Source organism: Python bivittatus, unplaced genomic scaffold (assembly GCF_059951505.1).
Source record: "Python bivittatus isolate LINGU-HERP-01145 unplaced genomic scaffold, Pbiv_v1 ctg000700_np1212, whole genome shotgun sequence".
NCBI classification, from domain to species: domain Eukaryota; kingdom Metazoa; phylum Chordata; class Lepidosauria; order Squamata; family Pythonidae; genus Python; species Python bivittatus.
The window spans coordinates 58,900,070-58,925,858 of NW_028277098.1; the positions used below are offsets into that span (position 1 = coordinate 58,900,070).

At 37.3% G+C, this 25,789-nt stretch overlaps 1 protein-coding gene across 5 annotated transcripts in view; it reads left to right on the plus strand.

Moving 5' to 3' along the window:
* The first annotated feature begins 7,312 nt into the window (after positions 1-7,312).
* The window catches only part of FOXP4 (forkhead box P4), a 181,540-nt gene continuing 163,063 nt past the window's right edge, over positions 7,313-25,789 (plus strand). For 4 of the 5 annotated variants that reach the window (XR_015798494.1, XM_088154112.1, XM_088154115.1 and 1 more), the window contains exon 1: positions 7,313-7,758. The gene's annotated coding sequence lies outside the window, so the exon portion shown is untranslated. The remainder of the gene's footprint in view (positions 7,759-25,789) is intronic. The other variant, XM_088154113.1, reaches the window with a different exon arrangement.

Here is a 25,789-nt window from a genome sequence, read left to right on the forward strand (position 1 = left end):
TGATGTACTGCTGGACCACAGAGGTAGTATGATTTAGTTCTCAAGTAGTCAATATCCAAAGGGTGGGGGTGGGGGGATAAGCGCAGACAATTCATTTGCAAACCCTAACATGTTATTGGATAAATTACACGTTATGCATCTCAGTAACTTTTAAGATGTGTGGACTCAACTCTCAGAATTCCCCAGTTGAAGTCCATACATATTAAAATTGCTGAGATTGAGAAACACTGTTCTAGCTCCTAGTCTGTTTCCATACTCTGTGGTTTTGGTGCTAATATCTAAAGGCCTGATGGTCTGAAACCAGAGAGTCTCAAGGAAGACCTCCTTTTTTATTTACTTACTCAGCTCTTTGAATACCTTCCAAAACCCTCTTCCAAGTGACCCTGCCAAATGAATTGAGGGAAATGGCCACAAGGAAGAGGCCTTCTCAGCAGAGACACCCATGGGGGGTGGGGAGTCAACAGCATCAAAATGGTAGACACAACTGGCTATTTGAAGTTCTGCCCCTTTTTGCATGCATGTAACGCATATTAAAAAGGATGGGGCTTTGATCATCCAGATGGTCCCCCCCACCAGACACTTCTGCTTCTTAGTGTGGGGCTTCATGTAAAAAATGCCCACCCTAGAGAGACATTCCGGGTGTCTGCATTCATATCCTGTCAATACCAGGCCTGAGACATTCCTCCTACTCATTTTTTATTTTAAATGTCTCTTCTGGACTGAAATGATGGGTTTTATGTTCTGTTTTTCCTGTGATCTTTATTAATTGTATTTTATTGTTTTTGTATTTTTTAATTTAATCATTTTTAAAAGTTGTACGAACTTCGTAATCTGCCCAGAGAACTTCAAGTATTCAGCAGATTAGAAATATAGTAAAGGAGTCAATGAAATATTGACCTGATTATGCAATGTTGAGAGTTCCGTATATACATTAGTGCAAATGGCAGTGATTATTCTATCCTTTCTAGCTAGTGCAGTTCCTTGCTGGAGAGCAGGTGTTGTATGTCTCAAATTCTTCAGTTTGAGTTTAGCGTTACAATCCCTGCAACTGTTGACTGTCCAAACTTTGTGCATAGGAGTTTCTTGGCAGACCTAAAAGGCAAAAACTTCCATAAAGAGTAAGCTTGTTTGTTGACTTGCCCCATAGCTGTCTATTCAAATGTCATTTGCAAAGCATACTTCTTCCCAAAAATTCCATGATCGGTGCATGATGTCATTTGTTTTAAACTGTAATCCAAAGCAGATATACTCAAAATAAGTTGGACTGGAATCAGTAGATTTACTTCTGAGTAAATATGCTGAGGATAGTATTATTACAATTCAATTTATGCATGCTTATTCAGGAGGAAACACACATATATTGCTGTGAAGCAAATTCCAGGCATGTTTACCAGTTTAGCGGATTCTTTGAAGTATTGTGTACTGTGTTCAGGTTTACTTCTAGATAAAAGGTTTACTTCTAGATAAAAGTTTAAAAGTTTGCAATCTTACAGCTGAATCCTGAATATGTTTACTCCAAAGTAAATTCCATTGATTTCAGCATCAGTAGCTTAGCTAAATGAGATGAAGATCATAGTCACAGGGTACAAGGCCATCAGTAGCAATAGTTTTTATTAAAAGGGGTTTTTTTTTAAATCCTCTTTCAGCTGAGGCAGAATCTGAATATATGACTGTAATAATACACTCTGTAAGCCAGATCGATATAGAAGTTAGTCTTACTTTAGTTACCTATACTTACAAGGATCCACACTAGTATCTGAGGATACAATCTTACACATTCTCAATTGAAAATTAGAGTTCCGAGTAAAACAGATTTTCATTGGGTGCAACCTGCAAAAGGAGATATTCAAGCATAATTGCTGAAATTCCCTCTCCTAGACTACTATGAAAGCTGTGGGAAGTTGGCCCTCTTTATGATTTGGTCACTGTATTTCCTTGCCGTTGGAGGGGAAGAAGCAGGACCCAGGAAACCACAGCCTGAGAGCTTGATGTTGGTCCTGGGCAAGGTCCTTGAACAGATTATCAAACAGCATGTCTGTGAGCACTTAGATAGGAATTCATCAATTAACAGAAGCCAACATGGATTAATGCCAAACAAGTCATGCTATACTAACTTGATTTCCTTTTGTGACAGAGTTACTAGCTTGGTTGATTGGGGAAATACCATGGATATAGTATATCTTGACTTCAGCAAGGCTTTTGACAAAGTCTCTCATAGCATCCTTATTAACAAAACAGTCAAGTATGGCTTTGACAACTCAACCCTTAGATGGATCCACAGTTGGCTCAAGGATTATACTCAGCGGGTGATTATACATGTCAAATGTGCCTGGAGAGACATATTGAGTGGGGTGTGACAGAGCTCTATCCTGGGCCTGGTGCTGTTCAATGTTTTTATAAATGATAAAATGATGAGGAAGTCAAAGAAATGCTTGCCAAATTTGCAGACGATACAAAACTAAGAGGGGTGGCTAATACTTGGGAGGAGAGGGAAAAAAATGAAAAAAGACTTAGGCTAGAACAGTGAGCAGAAACAAATAGAATGAAATTTAACAGGGAGAACTGTAAAGTCGTGCAGCTAGGTAAGAAAAATGAAAGAAACATATACAGGATGGGGAAAATCTGGCTTAAAAGCAGCACATGTGAGAAGGACTTGGGGGACTAGTAGATAACAAGCTCAACGTATCCCAACAGTGTAGTGCAGCTGCGAAGAAGGCCAATGACATCCTGAGGAGCATCAAGAGGAGCATAGAGTCCAGTTTACAGGAAGTAATTATCCTTTTTCAGTCAGCCTCGCTTGGAGTATTGTGTTCAGTTCTGCATGCTCCAGTTTAAAAAAGGCAAGTTTAGAGAAGGTCTACCCAGATGGTGAAAGGACTAGAAATCAAGTCCTACACATAACAGTTAAAAGATCTAGGTCTTTAGCTTGCAGAAGAGAAGGTAAGAGAAGGGAGATGATAGCTGTTTTCAAATATCTGAAGGGCTGTCACATTGTAGAAGGTGAGGACTTATTTTCACTTGCTCCAGAGGGTAAGACCAGAACTAATGAGATGAAACTTCAAGGATGTGATTCAGATGACACATTAAGAAGAACCTCTTGACAGTAAGAGGGGGTGTAAGATCAGTGGAAGAGCGGGTGTAAGATCAGTGGAACAGGCTATAGCATGGAGCGGTTTCTTCCCTTTCACTGGAGGTTTCCAAAAAGAGACTGGATAATCATCTATTGGGGATGGTGTAGTGAATCCTGCAGTATGCAAGGGTTGGACATGATGACCTCTTAGGTCTCTTCCAACTCTATAATTCTATAATTCTATGATCAAATCAGAAGCTTCAAGGACAGGACTTCTTTGCACACAACACCCAATCCAAGATATCCATCTAGGTATCGACTTGAGTATCTGTAATGTGCTGGAGGAAAACTTATTTGAACTTCTGGTAGCATTTAACTGTGGATGGTTTTTAGCACTGCTGCTTTCTGTTGATTTCTGTTGCAGGTGCTTTTTCATTGCTAACCACATATGACATTAAAATGTATTTGGAAAAGGGTTCTTAGCATGGCATCCATTCAGTTGGTTAGGAGCCAACTGGTTAGGCGAGACAAACAATAAACAATAAGAGCAATCTCTTGCCCAATTCTTCCTGTAGAGAGAAAAAAAAACCCGAGTGAAGGTCTGGATGCAGCAGTTGCTTCTCTTCATTTCCTCAAACTATTTTTGTTTTGGAGAGTGCAACTTTTAGATTTTGTCATCAAAGCAGCAACTATTTCAGCCTTTCCCTTCACTGAATTTCTTAACTAAGGAGCCCAGCAGTGAAAACTTTGCTGGTGAACCTCATACTTTCTATTCTTTTATAAGAGAGAGCTGGGAGGGGCAATACCAGATGTTTTGGACTGCAGCCCCCTTAATCCCTGATTACTGGCGACATGGGTTAGGGCTGACAGGAGTTGAAGTCCAAAGTATCCAGAGGGCACAGGGATGCTTCCTCTACAAAAAAAGATGAATGGGAGGAGACTTGTTACTGCTAGTGCTTCCACGCTGGATAAACCTTTCTGCTGTCTCTTATTGCCGCTTCTTGCTTGTGCATCCTATTTCTTTGGGCAATGCAGATGGAAGAACTGGTATTAGTTGGACTATTCACAATAAGTAGGTAAAAATCTCTTTTTCATTGGGGTTATGGTGGGCAACTCGGCTGGGTCTCCCATTGTTAACATGCTACGTAAGGAGAAAGCCCAGGAAGAGAGCTCTTTTGCTAACTGCTTTTTTCAAGCAAAGTCATCAGCTTGTGCTCCTTCTCCACGATCACTGTGAGCCCAATTCTCCTGCTGTGTGGCCTTGAGATGTTCCAAGAAGTGAGCAAGAGTAAGGAGTATCCTCTTTCCTCTCCTCCTAAAAGTGGTACAGTTCAGGAGGAAAGTACTGGAGGGGATTAAATTCTGTGTGGCTGGGGAATCCTTTCTCTCTTCCCTGTTTGTTTCTAGGGTCTCCAGGATAAAGCTTGCTATTTACAATTTGATAGTTTCTCCTTACCCTTTTAGTTGCTTTTCATTCAAAGTGTGAGTGAAGAAGGGGTAATCCTGCCACAGTGCTGTCATCTTGATCTGAACCAACTTCTGTCCTAAGGCTGACTGATCTTTAAGCAAATACTCTACAAAACCCACAGAAGATCATGGACTTTCTGTATCCTGTCTAGTTTAGATTATTTTATTTTTGGATCTTTATTTGGGCTACACATCCTTAATAAAATCATGAGGTTGAAAGTTTATCTTTTAAACTGATAAAATATATTTATGCATCATATGCACCATGTACCCTAAATATACTTAATTCTTTATTATTAAAGGACTGAAGTTTGTAAAACTAATGTATTTGTATCTGTTTGTATTACCCACAAAAGAGACTGCTGTAACATACAAAGGATATAACCTTAGATATGTCTACTCAGAAGTAAGTCATTTAGTATAAAATCACAACTATACAGGTTAAATCCAATTGAATGTAGATGGACTTAATGTTGAATAGATGCTGAAAATACAAATGGGCTGACTAAAATCAAAATTTAGATAGAACTTTATATACTTCCTAAATTACTAGCAAACCAAATTAAATTATAATTGCGGTGTTATTTAACTTGTGATTTCATTCTTGCAACCACATCTATTTGTCACAAGTTTCACAGTAGTTTTAACCTATAGAGGGATGATCGGTAATTTTTTTAAAGTGTTCTTGTTGTATTAAGCATGCTTTTTATTTTATTTTAAACTTTGTTTTTGAAAATGAAGTCTTTGAACAAGGAACTAAACCAGGAAAACTGGTGAATTAGATACAGCAATCTTGCGAGATTGGAGAAGCAAAATGCTTTGGGAAGATGAGCTACTATGTCTAAAATTCTCCAGGGCTGGTATTAGCAAGGCAGAAAGGAAGTGAGGTGTTTCTTTTCCCCCAGTCCTTTCTTTCCTCTTTATTTTTGTATTTGTTTACAATTCTCATATTTAACCTGATGGAAGAAAAACTAAGCACAACAGACCCAGAGCTGGTATAATGCTTCCCACTCCGGGGTACATTTGGGCTTGGCATGCCTCCTTTTTGCCCTCTGTCCTGTCCAAGCACTGGCGGCAGAGATGAAATATCAGTGGAGGTTTCCATCATCACGATAGAGAGGCTTTTTCTCTCACTGCAGTGAGTAAGCTGTGCTACATTTTGTGATCCCAGCACATCTCCCAGGTGCCCTGTGATGGCTCCCGTCATATGAAATTATGGCAACTTTCACTGGATTATTTTGTTTTCTCCTATTCTTACCAGTGTTGCTTCTCTCTGTTCGTACTGCCTTGGTGCAAGCCCAGCCTCGCAAAAATAAAATAGCGAGCAAAAGTGAAGTGCCCATGACTTACAGATTGTTTTTTTTAAGTCTGAAAAAAACGGCAAAGCGATGAAAATGGTTTTACGTTTAGACTTCTTTAATTCAATGCAACTGGAAGAAAGCACTTGTTAACTACAGAGCTAGTATGCTCGCATTCAGACTATTTAATATTAACAAAGTAATCATTTAAAAGGAATTTATTATCTACACTTTTAAGCATCTGATTTTAAATTAAAATTATCCAATTTAAAAAATCATAGTATGTTTGTGATGTATTTATCTGTTTAGTAGAGTGTTGTGTGTAAATAATAACCCTGAATGAATCTTTTTACAAACCAGTCACAAGCATATTTACATATTGGTCTGGTTTCAACCATACCAAAATTCTAGGTGAATTTGGAGAGTCCTATACAACTTTTACAGTGTGGAATGACTAATTTATAGTCAGAAGTAATCCCCTCATTTCAAAAGAATTTACTCCAGGTTAAGTTTAGATAGTATGCAATTTTAGGGAAGTTAAAGGTATCTATAAAATGAACAGCAAAAATTGCCAGGATTTTCACACTTCTCTCATCTTGCTACAATTTTCTATCATAGCTTGATTTTAGGGTACAATCAATGCTTATCTAGTTCAGTCCTGTGTTTTGAACATTTTCAGGCATGAGCATGAAACATACATCCGAGCTTCACACGGTGTCTGTGCAGTCATCTGAATCTTTTTGTAGAGGACAGAAAGTGCAGGGAAGTCGTCAGAGCCAGGCCAGTGTCGATATTGGCATTACGGATGTAAGATGTGCAATGACGGAGTTAAGCTCCACATGTGAAAAATCCTTTATTCATTCTGCCATCTTTGGAAGAACTTTGTGTTTCACACACTTGGTCTCAAATATGCATCCTTGCCTGTATGTCTGAAGAAAATCCTGCCACTTGTACCTGTATTATACATGCAGGTTTATTAAACAGAGGATCGTTCAGGTTGTATACAGTGAAGTAGTTAGTTATAATTGTTAACCTAGGGCACAATAGTGAGATAGGCCATTTTACAAACAGGGTCTTCAATATCTGCATTCCTTTAGGCTTTAATTTATCACAGTGGCCAGTCATAACTATCGAGGAACAAAAACAAGGAGAAGGGCGAAAGAGAGTAAGTACGGATCGCCTTCACTATATTCAGTAGTGTGGAGAAACAGCAGCCGCTCAGGTACTAAAAGAAAAGGCCCCAAAGTGACTTGACAGATCGCAAGAGAGGCCTCGTTTCCTTTAACTCCCCTTGCTTCAATAGCGTCCCTTCCCCTCTCATTCACCTCTTTTATCTCCCCCGCGCCGTGGCTTCCTCTTCCATTCAGGACCTGTGGGCTTGAAAACGAGCTGCACCTGCTTTAGATGAATTATGGTAGAACTGGAAGTAACTCGCTCTCCCACCCCTCCCTTCCAAGCTCTCAAGTCACATCTCCAGTACAGACACAACCCCTGTGATTAGACGCTGATCTCCCCGTCTGAATGGGACAGAGAGAGGAGGGACCCAAGGCACAGAGATTGACTCCCCCCCTTGAGACTTCCATTGAGGAAAACGGAAGAGAAGAAGGAAGAAACGGGCACCCCCCCCCCTCCCCACTGCGATACCAGAAAAGGAAACGGCAAAGGCTTGAGCAGGAGAAAAGTATGATCATGCCTGAACTGTGTTAGAGCTTTCTTTTCTCTCTCTCGGCTTCTCTCTCCCTCTCCCTCTCTCTCTCTTTGTCTCCGAGGTGTTTAACTTTGGGGGATCTCGGGCATTTCTGCACCGCAAGGGACGAAGCTGGAGGCGTCGGCGGCAAGACGGCAAGAAAGAGGCAGCCACATGCGCCAAGTGGGGGGTGTTAAAAGTTGAGTCTCGATTCCGGGCGCCGTAGATCAAAACAGGTTGGTGGGATTTCTAGCCACCCCAGTGCCCCCTCCCCCTCCCCTCAAACTTTCATTGTTGGTTTACTTTTGAATCCAGGCAGAGGACCTTTGGTAGTTCCTTCCTCTTTTTCTCCCCCTTTCTAAAAGGACTGCTCTGCTTTAAGTGTAAAGAAATTACCCAGAATATTTGCGCCCGGGAACCCGTAAAGTTGCTCAACTGGCCGAGCTGGTGTCCCCCTCCCCAGGTGTCTTGGAAAACAGGTGTGAGGGGAGGCTGAGACTCATGCTTTGTTGATTCCGTCTCCCCTCCCCCCCTCCTGCCTTGCAATGTCCAAAGGAGAGCGAGGAAAACCCCTCAAGGATGGGGGGGGGGGAGCGGCGGCGTGAACATATGTAGAGAAGCCACTTGGAAGGCGGCAGCTGCCCGCCGCTCCGAGTGTTTGGTTTGGATTTCTCGGCTGGCTGTTTTCGCCCAGGAGGCGCGTGAAAGTTCGGGGCACCCGGGACCTGAAGCGAGCGAGAGACAAAGAGAGGTTCTGACGGAGGCAACTTTTCGGCCGGGGTTTTGCCGAGGGGAGGGGGCGCGGAGCCCACGGATGGGGCATCGGCGGCGGCGAGGTGGCACGTTGGAAGCCTTCCTCTTTGTTCGGGGGCGGGGGCGGCGGTGGTGAGGATGGGAGGCACAGATAGGAGGTTCTTGCCTATGGGGAAAAATGAAGGAAGAAGCGGGGAGGGAGCGTGTGTGTGTGTGTGTGTGTGTGTGTCTGTGTCTGTGTCTGTGTGGCTGTTCTGTTTTTGTGAATGTGGCGAGGGGTGGGGAGAAGATGTTGCAAAACCGCTTTGGGGTTTCTCCAAATCAATCAGTTTTGTAAGTGTGTCTGTGAATTACAATTTATTGTGATTGACAGGACGGGTTGACTCCAAGGTTTTCGCATTTATGGTCGTCTTGAGTACACACCAGGGTGGGGGAGGAGAGGGAGAGGGAAGGCTTCGGATCGGGACGGCTGATTCCCCCCCCCCCCCAACTTCACTTCGTGCAGTAACTTTTCTGGCAATAACTTGGTCAAGTTTTTGCCTAGGAAAAAAATCCAGCTTTTGAGTTCGGGCTCTTCCCCGGGATAGGAAAACGTTGTGATGGCGGAAAAATATAGAATAGCTAGAAAATTCCTCAGTTTCTAAAGAATGAATTTAAATGGTTTTATTATAAATAACTTTTTTTTAATTAAAAGGTTATTGTTTTCTGATAGGGGAGGTGGAATAAGAGTTACAAAAGAACGTTTCCTTCTACTGTGACTTTAAAGGAGGTTTTGTTTTATATATTTTTGTTGCACAGAATATAACGCTGTCAGAGAAGCTCCATCAGTCAGTGTGACTTCAGTTTCTTGTTGGCTTTTCTTCTTCATCTTTTTTTTAATGTTATCTATGATTAGAAATGTTGCCAGTACTCCATCAGAGCCTCAAATTTAGGCTAAAATTACAGCATGCTAATTCTAATTCTTTTTGAAAAGGAAGAAGTGACTTCTGTAAATGAATAGAAGCACAAAATGATACAAATATCTATAATGTAAACGCCATGGTTGATTAAAACTTAAATGGCAAAATTCTTTTCAGACTGAGCGGCGTTTAAAATAACAATATATTCTCAGTGCATCAAGCAAGATTTCTCCTAACTGGTCATTTTAAAAATGAAATCTTGAAAAGCAAAGTTTCATGGTTAGAAAAGTGAGTCTCAAATGGACAGATTTACTGAGATTGTTTGGGATTGGACCCAGTGAGCATTAGCCAACATCCCCTAAGATACAGAGATCATACTTACCATCATATTTCTTCAGGCAACTGAGAAGTTTCAAACAAGCTATTAAAAAAAAAAATGGTTTGCATGGGTTTGTGAAATGCTTTAATCCATTTTTATCATGTCTTCCCACAATAAGGCAAATAGTTTTAAGACCTATTTCCTGCCCACACGTTGCTAAAGTTACATTTTTCCAGTTCTGCAAATATTCTTGTACCATCCCTATACAAAGTTTTGTAAGGCAGATCAGTTTAAATACAATAAGTGGAAAATTTTCCTTTGATAAGACTTGGTTAATGTTGGCACCTTCCATTTTTAGTATGTACCTAAAACAAACACTTTCTCCTGAATTTCATATTTTGTGTAAATCTGTTTAATCACATTCTCCTCAAATCGTAAGACATGTTGCATAAATAGGAATAGGCATAATTATTCTTCTGAACTGCAGTATTAAGAGGAGTGTGTTGGACACCCTTATGGTAGTTTTAAGGACTTTATTTACAGATCCCTTCCCAGAGTTCATTGATAACTTCAAACATGTGCTCCGTCCAACAATTGCAGTTGTCTGGAGTTGATAAAGTTTATAAGGCAGTCTTCTACCATAGACAATTCTGCTTTTTAGCTTTGGATTAGTCCTTTAATATTTTCAGATAATCTGTGGGGGTGTACTGGAACTGAAAAATAGAAGTATTGCTTGGTGTAAAAATGGGTATAATAACATAGAATATTATCCAATGGTACAAGAAAGGGACTTGTTCCGCCAATAGGCCATTTTGTATGAAACTGACATATGATGTTAACACTTCAGTCAATAGAACTCATCATCTGTATATATTAGCTGGTAACAGTATCTAGGACTCTATTAACAAAGTTCATACAAATTTAACTTTCTTTATTCAACAGTCCTATATACATGTAGAAGTAAAACCCACTGAGTAACTTCTAAATGGTATAAAATACAAGATTCCAGTGCTATAATGGAGAAACAGTGCAGTCTTAATTTTTATTAATTGAACTTTAAAGTAAAAGGAAAACTTGAAGGTAAGTGATGCTCAGATAATTTGATTTTAAAATATTTAATGAATGAAAATCTTTAAAAAAATCAGGCAGATTCTTTGAAACTGGGGAGAAAACAATCTGAATCAGATATATTATTTATTGTGCAAACTGAGCAAATAAGAGCAGAAAAATTATTAAGAAAATTAACATTTGTTATTTTTCTCATTTGGGGGTTAATGTATTAAAGGTCATTCAATCTATATTTTGGACATTTCTTAGAATGTTATTGAAAGTTCAGCTGAATCCTTGAAATGAATGAATATTTGGAGGGTGTACATAGTTTATATGTAAATCTGAAATGGGCAGAGTATAGTTTTGGTAAAAATTATTTTTTAAACTGCAACAGTTTTAATGTATGTACTGTTTCATGTAATTAATTTGGGAGCATCTTTGCAGTGAAAATTGTGATCAAAATCCTGTGTAATCTATCCATTTATGCATTATTTGCCAGACGGGGAAAAAAATGATATCTTTCACAAACACTGAGCATTGGGATAGGAAAGAACTTCAGAATATGAGACATGCAGTAGGATACCTTAGTACAGCCCCATTGTGCAATATTTTAAGAAAAATTGGGAAATGAGCATGGAATTCCCTTCTTCTCAGACTGATAACTTTCTAGACCACGAAGGTGCTGAGCACCCTGTTGTCCTAATGTAACACAGTTCAAAATTATAATAAGAAAGATTGTGTTTAGGACTAAAGGATATCAACAATGAGAAAATAGTTTAGATGAGTAGTTTGGGTCTAAGCATATCCATTAGGATTTAATAATTAACATTCCCATTTATTGTTCCTTTATTAAAGAAGATTAAAATCAAGAACAGGGAAGAATTTTGGTGTGTTCCTAACTCAGATTTCCTGTATAGAAAGAAGGATTTCTTAAGACGAAAACAAAAAAAAATCTATAAAGCAAAGAGCAAATAAAATAAGCACTTCAGGCGCTTTCTCTTTTTCGTTTCTAATAACCAAGCCGGGAACTATGTGCAGTCAGTTGTGAAGTTTTTGCCCAAAGAAGCCTAGGAGCATTTCTTTTCTCATGGCACAGGGGATGCTTTTGAATCTGATAATGTTTGTGTGTATCTTGCTGTGGGGCTCGAATAGGGAAGGGGGGGGTAGCTGAAAATTTATTTCTGTTGTATGTGGAGAGGAAGGTTGGAAGAAGAAAAGATGCCATTGTATTTTACTTTTAAAAGGACTCATGGTCCGATCCTATGCATACTTACTCAGAAATTAATCTCATTATATTTAATGGAGCTTACTTCCAGGCAAGTGTGTATACTATGGGTGAAATCAAATCTTTGTTTATATGTCAGAAGTACAGTAATGGAAATTTTTTAACCTATATCTTACAGAAGATTGAATGTGGGAAAGGGGCACGCATTGATTATCTATATATGCTATGTATTTATTTTCCTGTGAGTTCCTTTCTTTTGATAGAATGGGATTGTGTAGATTTTTACCTGATCCCTATCATGGCAGGCAAGGTTTTTCCCTCAAAAAGTTGAAGGAGAGAGAGAGAGAGAGAAGGAATTTCCTTCTCCAAACCTCCTTTCCCTGCTAGCATGCGTGTTTCTTGCTAAGGAAGGCATTTTCTCCCCCTGAGATTGCACATCTGTGCTTTAAGAGGGCAACTTAATGTTACAGAGATACTTGATTTTGAAGTCCTGCAAGAAATTCGTTGCGGGCTCTTATAATAAAACTTTAAGATAGAAATAGGTTCTTTTATTAATTCCTTATGGAGCAGATTGCTTTTGATTGCAAAAGTACATTGTTTTTTCTGAGTTGTCTTAAATAGGGCAGCAAGCATCTTTAGCATTATTTATTGGCAACTTCAAAACAAATCCCAGTGTTGCCCATTTTGATTTAATTATTTTCCATTTGGCATTGTTGTGCTCTTGGGTAGAACAGGATGCCACCTTTCAAACTTGGCTAATTCACTTGCCTCCAGGGCTGAGCGATTTCCTTCTTACTCTGTGAGTAATTGCTGCACGGCAGGTTAAAGCACACCTCCCAAATTGTTGATAGAAAGGAGAGATGACTTAAAGTTCAGTGAGAACTAAAAACCTTTTTCCTGGGAAAAGTGAGTAATAGTACATGTACATTTATTCTAAAATAAACTTATTTTAAAAGTTTATTTTAAAATTTTATTTTGTTTGAAATTTGCTAATTTCATGTTTCGTGGCTCTGCTTCAAATTTGCCAGCTACTCTTAGCCATATTTTCTGATTTACATTTTCTGATTCTTGGTCTTCTCGGAAGCTATATCCTTTGTTAGATATAAACAGTCTTCCATAGTAGTCAAAAGCTTTTGAAATGTTTGTTTTGTTTCTAAATTAGAAATGTTATTTTCTCATTTGACTTTGTTCTTCTTCCAACAGTACAGTTTTAGTCCTGGGGTATATAGTTTGCACATGAAATTTAAAATAGTGCATCTTTTCTTTTCTTTAAAAAGATCTTACGTGCAAAGGATTTTCAAGAAATGTAATCAAGAATGTAGTAGATAAATATTTACAGAACTGTTTTTTCCTACACATTCACAACATGTATTGTGTATCAATAAAACTGATTATTACTGAATTTCCATCTATTTAAAGTGAGTTTTCTTAAAATTGGGATGTCCATAGAATGATTTAAATGCCAGAATAAGGAAGAAGGAAACATTGAAAAGTATAATTGTGCATTTGTACATATGTTTGTGTAAGGTGATAAGATCATGGAGCATTAGTTTGTACTAAGATTCATTGTACAAACTTGACTTCTCATTTTGCTTCTTCTGTATGGAAGGATGGTTATTGAAGATAAAATGTAAGTATTCCAACAGGTGAGCAGGGTTGCTGGAATGAGCTGTGAGCACTGCTCCAGGTTTTTAAAAATTCTGTATTCCATATCATGCTCTGCTGAGCTGTCTTTATAGCAGTATCAGTGTTTATCACCAAATAGTCTGCATTTGTTTCATATCCTTTGTGTCTTTGCAAGGAGACAGGATCAAATCCTTTTATTCCCATTTTCTTTGAACCCCCTTTTTATCCCTCAGTGAGAGGACTTGCAGTAACAAATGGAAAAGTATGAGAATTTCTGCTATTCTTTTGGAATTGTTACAATCCTTTACTCTAGCTGCATTTTTAACTACATTAAAACTTAGATCCATTTAAAAACTATAGGCATTTATGGACACATACACTTCTAAGGACTTGAGCAGGAGGAGAAAAGCCACTGATCTTTTGATATATTTGGTAAGTTTTTTATTCTAACTTACTGGCATGACTGTACATCTAACACCACTTTGTTTGAATGGGAGCTGGTACATTCATGGTAGCAAACAGGAAGAATTCATTCCCAATGTGATTTCCTAAGAGAAGTTCATGAAATATGTATAAGCAAGAATCCTACAAATTATGAAGCATGGGAACTGTAGTGTTCACTGTTTACATAGTGATAAAGTCTGCATGCCCAGAGACCCAAATTTCATTTTTCATGTATGCAGATTGTGGTCTCTTAATCTGTACAATATCTTGGATATAGTATCTTGGCGAAATTTAGAAGAGAATACTACTTACCTGCAGAAGAAGGATGGGACTGAAGTGTAGCTGTATAGGGGAATGCATACAGCATTATACATTAAAAAGATAAAATGACCAATGTACATATATGGTGTTAGACTACAGAGCATGTGTATAGTGTGTTCCTTGAGGGCAGGATAGGAGCTAACATGTTTCTGGATTTATCTGGCAGTATTTGATCCTTTCAAACGGAAACTGTTTGTGTAATGACTCACACATGCAGGAGTGAACAAAGCAGTTTTAGGAAATTTATCCATCTCTGCACTTGGAGATAGACACTGGCTATATCCTTTTAAAAGTCCAGAATGAGCACCCAGGAACTTAGAACAGTGCTTCAGTCCCTCATGGCCCCATCCAAACAAGTTTCAACAAGAAAAAGAAAAAAGAAAGAAAATGGAAGGCAGCAAAAAAGAGTGTGGCTGAATTACTTCCATATTTCCAGGCACTGCTGGAATAATAAAGGGTTGATTTTCACAAGCATTGTTGAAGGAGATTTGGCATGCACGATGACTCTGTTTTTAGCTTGGGTTGAAATTTGGATTTGGCTAAGTAGTAATATAAGTACTCCATTACATGCCAAACTGCAACTTTGTTGGATGGTACAAATGATTGTTTTGAGGCTGATAAGAAAGCTAATTTTGGTGAAGAATAAACTCCAAATATGAATCTGTAATCTGATCCCATGAGCACATCTTATGTTGTATTGCTTAATGAGTTATGGGATCTGTTTACAATAAAACTGAAAAGAGCAGACTGTGTGCACCTTTTAACATTTTAAGTTTTCCTATGCAGGTAGTTCCCGGGTTAAGAACGCCTGGTTTATGGACAACCCATAGTTAAGAATGGAGCCTATTGTAGCAAAATTTGAGTTAAATACACAATGACTCGAATTAAATACACAGTGGTTTGAGTTCATTACACAATACTACTTATACAGTATTATACAATAAATACTGTTCTGGCTTACATACAAATTTGACTTAAGGACAGACCTTGGGAACGGAACTCGTTCTTAAACTGGGGACTACGTGTAGTCTTTTTTAAATGTCTATTTTAAAAGCTCATACCATTCCTAAAAGCAGTGATTCTCTGACAGTGACTGAATTCTTGGTTGCATTTAATTAAAACATGCATTTTATTTGCTAATAATAATCTGTGTTCCTAGTCCTGGATTAAAGGAATTGTCTGACTTCATTAAAAGAAGATGGCAACCCCAGTTTCTGGACAGAATTGCAAGGAAATCCTTGAAGATGGTGTTTGGAATAGATCCTTTTAGAAGAGCTATTGTAAAATGTACAACTCCCTGAATAGAGTGAGGGAAGCTTAAAGCTGTTGGGGTTTGTGAAGGAAAGATGTTTCTCTGATTCTTCTGTAGAATTAACTAAAAAGGGGAAATGGAAAACAGTAGATCCTTTGGTCCTACAAAATAAAACTATAGGATTTCAGCTGTTGGGATGGGGTAGGAATAGCTAGGTTTTTAAAAAGAAATATGTAGGAAATACACCTTTATGGATGTGATGAAAGGAACATTTCTGGATATTGACAAACAGTTGACAGCATTCCTTCCAATACAGTACCCTATATCCAGGTAGGCAGATAACAAATTTATTGCAAAACTGCTTGAAATCCCAAGACACACCAACAAGATTCTGATACAATATATACTTAAAACTAAAAAAAAAAAATGTCTCTGAGTATATTCTGAATTTAGGATTTATTGCGGTACCAACACTGAACTGAACTCTCAGTCATTTTATGCAAGCATGCTCCTGGTGATCTCAAACCATTTTAATTTCACCATATTGTTGTAGATGGAAAAGGCCTTTGGGAGGCTAAATAGAGTTAGAAACCTGATTTGCTGCAGATAACCTAGAGCTAGAAATCTTCCAGTAGATCCAAACTTGCTTCAAGTATGTCCACTCCTGCGGTTGATTGCCTCTTATGTATTTGCTGTTCCAATATTATTGTTGATTGTAAGTTCTTGTAGTTGGCCTGAATACATCTAGAAAGTGTTGAATTGGGGAAAGGTGCTTTGTAATATCTACCCAAATCTCTTTGTGCAACTCAGTTGTATCAGACTGATTTAAGATTTGAAACATTGTATTTTACATAGGAAAAGTTGCATGGCGTTTGGTCCTCATTTGTAAGATATAGATTGAAAAATGATAATATTAAATATCAAGTGAGTCAAATATCTGTGTCGTTTGTAGTATTTATTCTGCAATCTGACCAATACATCAATCCCTTAATAACTTTAGTCCGCTAGAGTTAAGATAAGCTTATTTTAGCTCAGGCTGAAGTTGCTTGTCCTTGGACTAGTCAGAGCGATAGAAATAGTACCATTAACAGCTTTCTAATGATTGGTTCTAATTCCAATGTTTTCTCTATGGAAACTTTTGGTGGCCCAACATTTGACATAAATTGTTTCTGATTTAAACAGGAGGGAAAACTTAGTTAACTAGCCATAAAGTATAGTTTTTGGATCTAATTTCAGTACAGTAAAAATTACTGAGAAGAGCACAGAGGATTCAATATGGCCTTCCTGGCTTACCCTGATCTAGGACCACTTGTTCTTGTCTTTTCATTTTTAGTCTTTTCCTCATTCTATGCTCTGTGCTGATAGGGGACTCGGTTTATGTAGAGATCTGGCATGCCTCCCCTGCCATCTTGTTACAATTACTGGATGTGCCCAAATCTACCACCACATCACTGCTGTTTTAAAGAGTGTTTTCCTTTGTATCTTGTAATTGCTTCACATTTGTTTGTCAAGGTTCCTTAAGTTTCTCAGTAGTGGTCCTTGGCAGCTAGTGGAAGACAAATTGTTGCCAGGACTAAATATTTACAGCAATAATAAATATTTAATTGTGCAAGTCCCTTTCTCCTTCCCCAAAATCAGCTCTGTTGGCTTAGGACTCTGGCTACGGGATCTGGCAGGTTGGGTCTGCTCGCTGATGAACACTACCCTGCTTTTCCTCTCTGCCTTTGTTTATTACAAGGGTGGATATATTAATCAGGAGGGGTATGGCAGTTCATAATGCCAAGATATTTTCTTAGCGAGCCGAGCTTAACAGACTCTTTCCTCTTCCTTCAAGAAAAAAAGAAAAAAGCTGGCTGGCTTCTTCAGTAAATAGAAGGGAAAAGTTGGCACTGCAGGGTGGAGAACTATGAGGAAAAATAACAAAAATATGTAGTCACTTGAAAGCAAAGCAAAACACGTAGAAAAAAGTTTTCTGCAAAATGTATCTAAAGTGGTACATTTAGATCGTATCTGTCCTTTTAGCTAGACCAAATGACATAGTGACTGGAAAAAGTCTATCTGAACATTGTAATGCTCAGTTTTATAATGGGATTTTTAAGAAGTCAGGGGAGCAAGGCCTTTGCTTTTTAAGATCCTGATTTTAAGTTTCTTTAATCAACTACATCCGTGACTTTCTTTTCACCTATTTTTGTTTCCAATGTCACATAATATTTTTAGTGGACAAAAGCATTGTTGTTTTTTTGTGTGTGTGAACTGAAACTCTTTGCAAGGTTTTACTCAGTGAAGTAGCTTTCTTGCCTACCTTACCTTGTTTATTTTGATAAAATCATGCTTTGGTAATAAAATATGTGTTTGCTTTCAAAGCACCCCACATAACTTCATGTCATTAAATCCTCCAAGTTATCCTTGGCAGAATGAATAATTTTTCTCTCCCCACAATTAAGAATGAAAAAACCAACAACCTCTGTTTGCCTTCTTGATTTCAAATGGATTCATACCCCTTCTGTTTATTTTGCATCTGTGGAAGAACTTGATTGTTTTACTTTTACGTTATGAATGAAGTATTTACATTTTTGAATTTGTATTTTCATTGATCTTTGAAAATTCAAATTTTTAACATGGTATTCTTAGAGTCTATTTTGTTTTTACTGATACCTTCTCCGTGGCAGATTATTTCCCCAATACACGGATGGAGAATTGAAATAGAGGCTACATTCATGCAATATGGTAGGTGAAAAAGTTGTTGTTTGCTGGACAACCCACAGTCATGTAGAAGAAACTAATCATGGCTTGTTTGGCTTATTTGTCATTCCATAGGCTGTTTGTCCAGTTCTTGGCCTGTTTTCCTTCCATGCCTTTTCCCAATACCACTGGAATATGATATCCCAAAATCCCAATAGTAACAGATGAGTTTCCCTATTTGCTTGTCAGAGAGAAACTTTTGTTTGTGGGGCAAGTATATTTTGCTTACATGTTTATTGTGATTCTTTATGAGAGCAGTTTTTTTTTTTTAACGTATATAGGTTCTTGGATTTTTATAGACTATTTTCTTTTTTTTAAAAAGATTTTAAAGATTTTAAAAAGATTTTTAAAAGATTTTAAAAAGATTTTTATTTAAGATTTTTTAAAGTGTGTGCTTGTGCCATTTAAAAACAACAATGGGGGATTCTTGTTGCTTTTTTGTTTTGTTTTTGTGGAGTATATCTTCCTATGTTTTCTTGGAGGGGATGTTGGTGTGATTTTTTTTTTCCCTGGGAAATATAAGTGTATGGCTTGTTTGTGTTGTTACTTTTGTTATTTTGTATTTCTGTGGGTTTGGTGGGACAGTTGTGAATTTTTATATAGTGTATGTATAGTGTATGTGTACTTTTCTGAGCTTTGCACCTTTTCCTTCTGTGACAGGGACATTTTTTGTAGTTTGCGGAAGTAAATTTGCATTTAGTGATTAGTTCTCCTCTGCTTTCTACTCAGAGAAAACCTAGGTAGAGAAACACAATTGAGAGAATGAGGAATTTGGAAGAAAATGCAAGAAAGTAAAATTTAACCTGAAAAATAGTACCTTTTAAATCTGCTGCTGTCTTGTACTTTTGGACTGGTGAGAGAGCTGACTGAGACATAAAAACAAACCAAGAGTAAGGCAGGATTCAGAGTTTCGGGCGTAAAAAACCAAACCAGGGTTTTAAGATGTATTCCAGATTAGGATTTGTTGCCAAAGTAAATTTTGATTTGTTGCCTTAGACAGATTCAGATATTAAAACAAATTATGAGGCAAACAGATTGACATGGTTCATACATAATGCTATTCCACAAAGAGATACTCAGAGTTACCCAGATAATTTATCTCAGAGTGTCACTGGTAAATTCAATTCAGTATCAGGTGTAGCTTCAATGATTGATACAGAATTCTTTTGAAATAATTCCAATCTCTATTTCTTTGCTATACAAAATATATGCATCCCTTTGAAAAGAAAATTACTTTAGCATTCCATCACCTCATTTCAGATCTAGAAAAGAGAGGATGATTATTTCATATGCTCTCAACTTGGACTTACTATTAGATGTTCATAGATATCCTAAAACCTTAAAAGTGACCATAGTGTGGGAATTAGTATCCTTCTGCCATTAGGTACTCAAATAAGATTTCCTGGGCTATATTCTCTGAATATTGGCAGAAAACAGAGCATTCTGATGGACAACAGGAGTCAACGTCTGATAAGTTTTTTAAGCAGAAAACTCAGTGGCAGAGTGTCTTCAGCAACATTTTAAATTGCTCGAAGTGGAACATCTGATTTTATTTCTGGAAGGAATAATGGTTAGCTAAATAAATTCAGAATTTGCAGTACTACCATCCTGTGTGGTAAATGATTGGTGCAACTTGGTGATATTGCAAACATTATCAAAGGTCATCCAGCCACTGTTGATATGGAGTCTAGAGCAGAGCTAGGGCAAAGTCATCCTACGTTATATAATTTTGGCTTTTAGTGACAATTGTTTATCTTGTAGCCTTTTCTCTTTTATCAGATTTACAAAGAAAGTAAACAGAGATTTTCATCAGTTTCTCACTCCTCTTTCCAGGCTTGACATTTAGTTGGTTTCCTTGGCAGTGACATGATGTTAAAGGCTTGGTGGTTGAATTTCTTCAGAAACTGCAGAAGACCTTTATATATCTGCTGCATTACACAGTCCCTTTTGGAACAGCTTTCCATACAAAGTACCACTAGTATTGCATTCTGAGGCCAAGAGTTGGTAGAGAAGTTCTAGATTCTCTGTTATTTTAATCTGCATCTAGCAGCAAACAGTTATAGTGCGTATACTCAGGAGGAGCTTTCCCAGTGGAAAACAGAAGGATTATACCAATTTTGAAAGATCATGAAGCAGGAATAAAATACAACTGATGAAAGGCCTTTTCAACATGCTCATATTACATTAGGATATAAATCCCCAAATCTAAGTCCCTTGTTGTGTAGGACTGAAATTTGTAAAAACATAATATTCAGAGTGAAAAGCTGCTTATCTGTACATAGGTATGGATGTCTGAATACAGAGATATGTATGTTTTGATAATATATCACCAAGACTGCATCTAACCTATATGTGGAGGGAAAGGGAAAAAAAGATGTCATGGTTATTCTGCCTATTTTAATTATCATTTGTAGCATGTGTGTTTCTGTGTGTGTGTATCTGTGAATAGCATTTTTCTTGACAATGTAATCAAAAATAAAGGCTTTGCCCTTGTGATGTCAGTGGAAGCTTCTAGGCCTTTTTGTCATGTTTTTACAGGTCAGGTGCTAAGTCGAGAACTTTTTGTTTTTACCACCACTCTGATTCTTGTTCTGACTTGGAGTAACTGGATCCATGTGGGCTGTAGAGCTATTCATTGTGGGGGGAAAAGTATCTCTATTCTTGAAAACTTTGAGAGACTTTGTCCACAAAAGAAATTGGAGGGGAGAATTGTGAAGGAACAAAACATTTATGAAAAATATATAGTTTTTGGTTACTGCAACTAAAAGTTGGGACTATGGGTGACTGGTAAATTGGTCTTGTCTTGGATTTTTTTTGCAGTACAGTGTCAATACATTTAATTAATAATCAGTACTGATTCAGGCTGCTCTAATGCTATGGTAAGATGATGACTTGGGGTTTATGATACTTTAAAAGCCTTAACAAACAATGATGTGTATGGATATGTTTTAGGCAAGGGCCTGATTTTAATTAGAGTAACAATAAAGTTTTTGGGTTTCATAGTTGGTAGGATTATATAGTAAAAAGTTTTCCTAGGACTGTAATACAGGTAGTCCCCAGTTTAAGAACAAGTTCCATTCCCAAGGTCTGTCCTTAAGTCGAATTTTTATGTAAGTCAGAACAGTATTATTGTATAATATTGTATAACTAGTATTGTGCAATTAACTTGAACCATTGTGTATTTACCTTGAATCATTGTGTATTTAACTCGAATTTTGCCGCAATAGGCTTTGCTCTTAACTATGGGTCGTCTGTAAACCAGGTATTCTTAACCCGGGGACTACCTGTATTTCCAACCATAGGTACCTAAATTACATATCTGAATAGTCTTCTTTGGTACCTCTATTTAGTCTAGATTAAGCCATTTTCCCTGATGCGCTGGACTTTTTGTCACTATGTAGGCAGCACATTACCCCACCAGTCACCATTCCATTACTATATGCTTTTACTGAGTATAAATTGTCATACTGCGATTTTTCCTAACTCTGCTTCCAAGTGCATTCAATATAACAGTTTTTAAAGAGGTTGAACTAGCAATATAGTGTAATCTGATAATCTGATAGATTGGTGAGATAAGATAGTAATATAATCAGTTTGTCTCAGAAAAAGTTTTGTGCTCTTAATAATTTTTAATGTGAAGTAGGGAGATTTTCTCTCACCCCCCTCCGAATCTTGTGATCTTGGAGTTGCATGCACTCCCCCTGTACAATTTGTTGTATTTTATACTGGTACTTTTGTCCTGTTTTCCAGGAATGGGTGTTTCTTAAGCACTTGCTTGATTTTTGAAGCTTGGGTCTAGATTGGAGTAGCTCTTGGGGACAACCTCTAGGTTTGCCTGTGAGATTCTGTTCCCATGGATATTGCTTCTCTCTTCATTAGCTTTATTGCTGGTTAATTATATATTTTAAACATTGGTATTTTTATGGTATTTTGCTGCTTTAGTATTTGTATTGCATTATTATATATTTATAGTTTATTTTAAACCCCATAGGGCAAAATACTATGAAGAACAGCATATGAATACTTAAATCTGGAGAAGAAGCCTTGGCCCTACAAATCTTTCTGAACTACAACTCTCTGCATACTTCCTTTTTGGCAGTGATGGCTGAAAGTTCTGGAGTTGTAGCTCAGAAAAATCTAGCAGGGAAAGAGCTCCAGCAGCTTTGCTATAAATTGTCTTGTCTAGATGAGTTTATACCCCACTTTTGGAAGTACTGTGATTATAAGTAAAAAATGCACACAGTTCAGAATGATCTTTAATAAGCCATGGGAGTATTAATTAATGAGAATTATGCTTGTGTACTTCCTTACTCCTTCTCTATTATATGATAGGAAAAAAATCAGGTTTGTTAAACCATAGTTTCTTTTTACATTCAAAACAGGAACTGTGGTTTGATTTCTGATTATAAGCAGAAGTAGAAACTAAGATCTGGTTTCCCAATACATACATAAGGGGAAGTTGAGGTTTAATAAAGTCTTGCAGTTCTGAATTATATGTAAGAGATGAAAGGGAATGGATAGATAGGAGTAATGATTTGATTCAGACCTATACAATGATATTTTCCTCCATTAAATCCTAAGAATTACTTTTTGCATAAAGGTATGTTCAAAGTTCTATTATATTTTTACTCTAAAAATAATTTGGGAAACCACTTAGGTAAATTCTCTTTAACATATAATTATCAATTTAGTAGATAGGTACATGCCCAATGGGTGTTAGTGGGATTCTTTAGTACAGATGGAATGCACAGTACTGAATTGTTCTTGTCCTTCTTAGGCATTCCTGTTGTCAACTCTGAAAATGTATGTGCATTTTGTATGTTTCATTGTTATATAAAATAATGTAAAATCTGGCATTGTACTTTTTAAGTTAAGGCTGAAAAAGTATCCACCTGTTCTTATTTCTCCTCTCTCAAATGCTGGATAATGCACGGATACATACAGAGCCACTGATCATCACAGAGCCTCACCTGCCCAGTAGTTTTATGCTATTAACTTTACAGTTCCACACTATGGTCCAACCTTACTGTTGCTTTATTCCCCACGTAAAATGGGTTGTAGCAGGGTGAAAATGAAGATACACGTCTTTAAACTTCAGATTGATATAGTGTTCACTGAGGTAGAATCTGTTGCCATTATATGCTTGGTATGGAAAGCTGCAACATTTTTTAAAAGCTGAATATGCTAATTTGGAAATGAAATTCCACATTGATGTTCGTAGAACGTGACAGTGGGGGAAAGAGTCCACTATGATCCATGGGCATAGAGGGGAACGCTGTCTCATTTTCCAGTGTGCATTGTGCTGGATTGTGAATACCCTCTCAGTTCTCAATGGAAGTGAAGGCCCTCTCATTAAAGCTGCCAATATAACTGGTATTTAACTTGCTGTCATGTGGCATTCTTATTACAGATTAATGATTAAATGGATAGGAGATTCATTTTCTGTTATGGAGACAGAGGTGTTGCCCAAGATATGTGAGAGAGGAACTGTTTGGTTTTTTGTGTACACCGATGCTTATTACCCTGTTGTTATGTATGCTCTGTGTGCTTCAGAATTACAAGTCTAATTTGTTCACTCTATAAAACTGTGGTAAAGTTCTTCAGAAAAAGTAGTAAGACTTAGAACTGGGCTGTGCTATGTGATATATGTGCCATGTTTTGGACATCTTGAGGACAATTGCATATAGTCCCTGGCATAAGATGACCAAGAATGCACAGGGATAGCTGGAAACTGCCCATTTAATTATTGTCTTTGAGCCATTTGTTTTTCTGCCTTAATTGACCCAGAAAATGTCTTCTTAGCCTTTCAAAGCAATATAGAAATGTTTCCAACAGAAACTATTGCTGTTTTGCTGCCTCTGTATTTTGTAGTTTTATCTTTGGCACAGCTGGATTTGCAGAATTACAACTATTTTTAAAGGAAAAAATAGTTAGTTTTGATTACACCTAACATGTGTATACATGTTATTTCATGATATAAGCTGTTTAATGTTTGCTTGATAGCTTGTGGTGAAACTAATAAACTAATTTACTTTGTTGTTTCTTGCATGACTGAAGTCACTGCTTCAGTTTCTTTTAAAGCTGAGGAGGAAATAGGTAACGTGGCCAGAGTTCCACTAATAAAGTGTTGGTGTTTTACATTGTATGGAACACAAAAACTGTCATTAAAACACACTGTGGCTTCTTATAATGGGTGAACTGCCATTGTTTATGGACTGCATCTTCTGTACCAAAACATTTTATGCAGAGGTTTTATGTGAAAAATAGGGTCAGGCTGAAATTATGAAGTATATCTTGCAAAAAGCAGTCTAAAAGCTGGGGCAAACATTAGATGCTATATACCCAGGGTTGAAATGGGTTTGTAGTTCATTGAATTTGTGCAGTGTCAGTTGGCTTGAGCCATATTTAGCCCCATAACTATGTTACAGCAAAATCATGGAAATGGAGAGAGCGTTTGATCCTATAAGAAGCTCTTAGTTTCTAAACTTTGCTTTGCAGTTGGGGAATTGAGAGAATTGATAAAGCATTCTGTGGCAATGTTTGTATGTCTGTCCATTCTTCATAAAGTGTTGTTTATGAATTTGTGGCCTCATCGTATTCTTCCCTCGGATGCTAGTTTCAGCACAGAAATTCTGGCATTCATTAAAACAGAGCTTTTACATCTGGATTGGTGATCTGTAGCTTAAAGTCCGGAAACAAACTATAAATTAACATTAAAGCAGAGTTCTGTGGTTCTGTTGTCTTGCACATCTGTATCCATCTGTTTATTTTGGTTTCCTATTATTATGTGATATTAATGTTGCTAATTATGAGGAAAAACTTTTTTTTTCCAAATATGGAAAAACCTGAGAACAGTAGCCAAGTTGATTTGTGTATGTTGAAATTTTCCAACTTCCCTGCTAATTTGCAACTTTATCAGTGATCCATAAGAAAAAAGATTGGAAGACTTTTTTTTCAACGATGCTCTCCTTATTGCATATAATTTTTTCTTTCTTCTGTTTCTCTCTCTCTCTCTCACTGTGCAGATCTCTTCCCCATCTCTGCTATATGTGATGAGTCTATAAGGCAGACAAAAAAATGCATAAGATACATATATTTTATACTCCAGATATGCAACTGTATACTTACAAATATTATGCTTATATTATGGTATGTTTCTGTTTGTTGGTATGAATGAAACTACACATGTGCCCAAGATTTTAGCCTGAGTCTCATATTTTTATATACTTTAGTACTTCCAATAACTGGAGTTATATAAGACTATAAAATATAAAAATTAAAAATGGGCATAGGATCTAAGTCGAATTAAAACTGCTATAGAATAAAATCAGCACACAACTCTGATTAAAGCCTAAAAAGCCTAAAAAGCTCATATAATCTTAAAAAAAAAAGGATTAAAAAGATGCAGTTGGGACTTTCTGAGGAAGTTGTCCAGAATTGTGCCACCACTCTCCCTCTCTTTCTCCTTATACCACCTATCTCGTATTAGAAGATCACCTTGGAATTTGGATAGGAGTATAAGGGAGAAGACCCTTGTCCCGATACCATGGCCCCAAATGAAGCTGTATAGTGCTTTAAAGATATTAATACCAGTTTGATTTTGAAATAGCACATTGGATTGAAAATAAGTGACAAA